We start from the raw sequence: 4,579 nt of genomic DNA on the forward strand, positions 1-4,579 counted from the left end.
TAATAAGTGCTCTGAAATAGGCATGGTGCTAAGAGAAGATTTAACAGAAAGTCTTGACCTGCATCAAGAAATCAGAAAAGGTCTCTTTGAGGAAGAAACACTTAGGATCAGCAAGGTGGGAAATGGAAGAGTGTTGTAAGCAGGGAGAACAGCCTGTGTGCCGGCTCTGAGGCAAGAAAACCTTTAGTGAACAGAAAGCCAGGGAAAAAAGAGGGATGATGCAAGATAGAGGCTGATTTATGCAAGGTCTTTGTATTTAGGACTTTATTCCAAAAGCAACTGGAAGCCACTGAAGAATCTGAAGGAGGAAAGTTAGGTGTTTAGGTTTGTTTTTCAGAGCTCACTCTGCTGTGTGTGGAGGACAGAGTGGAGTTGGGAGGACTGGTTAGGAAGTTATTGCAGCAGTCCCAGACCAGAGGTGATGATAACAGCTTCGAGAAAAGAAGATGGATTCCAGAGATGTTTAGGACATAGAATCTACTTGGAGAGTGACTGGGTGTGTGAGGAGAGGGATGTGTTTCTAGCAAGAGGTATTAAGGTAGGAAACTCTGGAAGAGGGATGAGTTTGGGCAGGTCCCATAGGCACAGGCCCTGTGGCTGGGGTTACAGCAATAGCATATTTGGTTCTCAAATAGTTTAGGGTTTAGTTGAGCAAACGAGATACACATGAAACAACTGCAGGTGGATACAGATGTCTCCACCTCTGTCCATGCCGTTCATAGTCAGCCCCTCAGCACACTCCTCTGCAGCCTACCCAGTGTCTCATAGGGGGCCACCTTCCACAAAGGTGCGCTTACATCTCCCTGCTTTTTTGCCTGCTACTGTCAAGAAATTCACCTGTGATTCTCATTCCCCTTCCCTGCTTAGGTCATAGGGGACCAAATCTGGCCACTGCCCTCCATGGTTGTCCTCTTTTGAACACCAGAAGTTTTCTGACTTAATTAGCACTTCTCTTTACATCACCTCTGTCAAGCCCCTCCTTGTAGAGTCACCATCTGGCAAGTCAACCCTGTCTTCCTCATCTTCCCTTCAGAGGCCCAGGCTCATCATGAATATACATGCTGTTGCCTCCTTTTTGCTCCCCCTTCTAAATGGTCCCAATCCAAAAGCCCTTTCCCACTCTAATTTTCCTGGAGTCAGTATATACCCACCTCTTGGCCTCAGAAAAGTCAGAGGAAAGTTTTGCTATGGGATTAACCACGAAGTAGCCTCAATAGCTGTGACTCAGCTGACACATAGCCTTCCCTGTGTCCTCTCTGCCACTGCAGAACTCTGCTATGTCCCTTGCAAAGACAATAACTAAAAAAACAAAACAAAAAAGCACAACACCACAGCTGACTACACAATAGGCCTATAGGTTCCCATTGTGCAGTGAGCCAGGGCATTGAGAATAACATAGACTTTGGAATTGGGAAGACCTGGGTTTGCAATCTGGTTACTAACTGGTGTGCCTTTTGTGCTATTATATCTTACTAAGCTTCAGAATATTTATCTGTAAAATAGTGGCAATGGTATCTGTCTTATGGGTAGTTGTATTAAATGAGGTATATAAAGCACATAGCATAATATCTAGCCTGAATTACCTGGTGACCATTCACTTCCTTCATTCCTCTTGGGTTTCAGCTGCCAAATACTATTCAGAAGAGAGATTAGCCAGTTTTATATGGCCAGTGATAGACATTTCCTATTCCTGTCTTTGTAAATCCCGTCTTCCTGCAGCCACCCCATTTCCATCATTGCCAGAAAAGTTCTTCCATCCCTCATCCCTGTGTTGGACTTCTCTTTCTCTTACTATTGAAAAGTTCTGCCTGAGCTCTCTCTGACTATCCTCTTCTACATCTCCCTGATCTAAGATACTTTATTTTCTTGTATCAGTTCTAAAAATTAATTCACTTCTAGCATTCTTCCTAACTTTCTCAGACTAAATTGTAATTAACCCGAGGAATAGGACCTTTACACTTCAGTTGGGCATGGGAACCTCAGGCCAGCTCCCAGAGCAGAATGGAGGTCTAGGTCCAGGTACTGCCCTCCCCGCCCCATCCCCACCTCTTTTCCTACAGGGCACAGAAACAGCTAAACTCAAAATATGTCTTGAGCCTACGTGAGCATACATCTCCCTTTCTGTAGCTCTGTGAGGTCATCATTGAAGTACAGCAGTACTGCAGGTGTGTAGAGTGTACTATCCATATTGAGATAATCAAATTCTTCCTCCTCATTCCGGATGCCATTCTCTTCCAGGGTATAATCCATGTCAGGTTCTCCCCTTCATATTTCCATGTGTAGCTGGCAGCATGTGCAGCATAGGGGAGATAGCTGTGTAGGATTTCCCACATTGATTCCCGGGCCCCCACCTCCGGTGTGTGCTCTTGCGATGTGAGCGTGTTAATGATGCAGGTATTCCGGGTCTTGGCGGACAGCCGCCCCACCTCGTAACGCGACCCCTGCCACCAAGGCTTCCCGAAATCATTGGCCCAGTCCGCAAGGGGCAGCTGAGGCGGCACGTGCAGAAAGTAGCCCCGGGGGGTGCGGTATCTCAGGGAACCGGTCAGTGGATCTGTGTGCTTTGCCGATGTCTCTGGTGTCTGGATCAAACCAGTGGCTGATGTCCTGGCCCGCAACTTCCACGATGGGTTTCGGCAGCAGGTCTCCCTTGTACTCCTGTAATAACGGCGTTAGGTCGTACACGTTTCCCAGGTAAGACAACCCAGAGGTCTTCCGGCTGGTTATGTTGGGCCACCTCTGCTGGCGTGAAAGAGTGACGCTGAAAATAGTCAAAGTCTGGCCCGGCCACTAGGCCCCGGCGTGGCATGGCTCTTGCTCTATCTGTCACCGACTCCTTTAGTAGCTTCCTCGCTTTTCAGCATGCAGTCACTGCTGCATCCTCCCTCTCGTCCAGGAGCTAAGGTGAGCGCGTTTATCCACTCCAGGTTACTGTATTTTTTAAAAATATATTTAATTTGGAGGTCTTTTATATTTCTGACATTATAACTGTACTATGAGTTCATTGTACACAATTTTCCCCCCAACTTTAGAGATATAATTGACATATGGACTTGGAGATACATGTATATATTGCAAAATGATTACCCCATAGCATTAGCTAACAGCTTCATCACATTACATAATTACCATTTCTGTTTTGTGGTGAGAATACTTAAGATTTACTCTCTTAGCAACTTGCAGAGGTCCTTGTATTTTGTTTTTATCATATTCTGGGGAAAACCACTTGGCTAGACTTGGCCCAATGTCAAGCCATGTGATGCTACATTTCTTGGAACTTCATTTTCTTCATCTGTAATGTAGGATTAATATTTGCCCTGCTATGGAGATTAAATGATATTATTAATATATGTGTAATAAGGAAAATTTTAACAACTGATACCACAGTCCTTCCTAGGGAGAAAGTTAAGGGACAGTTGCCTATATGCTAGAACATAAGGTGAGAGTTTGTGTTTTTTTACCCTCAAAATTATTTATCCCTCCAAAAAAGACAGCAACCTTACATTCAAATCTCATAGGACATTATTTCAGTAGTATCATGTTGGAGGACAAAAACTATTTGCGGGGAAGATCAGCCTGAAACCACTTCAATCAATGTTAATTTCAGTTGTTTATAAAGGTCACTCAAGAGAATTGGTTACAAAAAAGGACACAAGGAAGTTTAACCCAGCTGTAATCATTATTCCCCAGTACAAGCTCTCACTTGCAAGTGTTGAATGTCATTGTAAATAAGGCTTAAAGGTCAATTTAAAAAGCAGAAAATTAAGTGGTTACATTATGGAGAACATAAATAACAGGTTGATTTTTATGGCTTGGGCTGACTGGATTCAGTATGCTGTACTTCAAATTAGTTAGAAAGAAATGAACTTCATGTGTTTTAGAGAACTGTGTTAGATGACTCAACAATGGCTCTATTGATGGCAAAGACACCTATGTCAAATATGAAGAATTTGTTTCCCCCAGTTCTGTGGAGCTCCTGCACTCAAGCCCTGCTGGCCTTCAAATGCAACTGCTTTGGGGATTCCTCCTCCGGATGCCAGACCTTCAGACTGGGGAGCCTGATGTGGGGCTCAGGACTCTCACTTTTGTGGGAGAACCTCTGCAGTCTCTTCAATAAATGGTGCTGGGAAAACTGGACAGCTACATGTAAAAGAATGAAATTAGAACACTCCCTAACACCATACAAAAAAATAAACTCAAAATGGATTAAAGACTTAAATGTAAGGCCAGACACATAAAACTCTTAGAGGAAAACATAGGCAGAACACTCTTTGACATAAAATTGCAGCAATATCTTTTTTGTTCCACCTCCTAGAGTAATGAAGATAAAAACAAAAATAAACAAATGGGACCTAATTAAACAAAATCTTCTGCACAGCAAAGGAAACCACAAACAAAATGAAAAGACAACCCACAGGATGAGAGAAAATATTTGCAAGCGAAGCGACCAGCAAAGGATTAATCTCCAAAATATACAAGCAGCTCATGCAGCTGAATATCAAAAAAACAAACAACCCAATCAAAAAGTGGGCAGATCTAAATAGACACTTCTCCAAAGAAGGCATACAGATGGCCAAAA

The 4,579-nt window shown here is 43.4% G+C and overlaps 1 pseudogene across 1 annotated transcript; it reads right to left on the reverse strand.

Moving 5' to 3' along the window:
- Positions 1-2,097: 2,097 nt before the first annotated feature.
- On the reverse strand, positions 2,098-2,809 carry LOC309822694 (cytochrome b5 domain-containing protein 1-like; annotated as a pseudogene). The gene has a single exon. The product of its transcript is annotated as a cytochrome b5 domain-containing protein 1-like (transcript).
- Positions 2,810-4,579: the final 1,770 nt, after the last annotated feature.

This window comes from Grampus griseus (genome assembly GCF_964374135.1).
Source record: "Grampus griseus genome assembly, chromosome: 5".
In the NCBI taxonomy this organism is placed as follows: domain Eukaryota; kingdom Metazoa; phylum Chordata; class Mammalia; order Artiodactyla; family Delphinidae; genus Grampus; species Grampus griseus.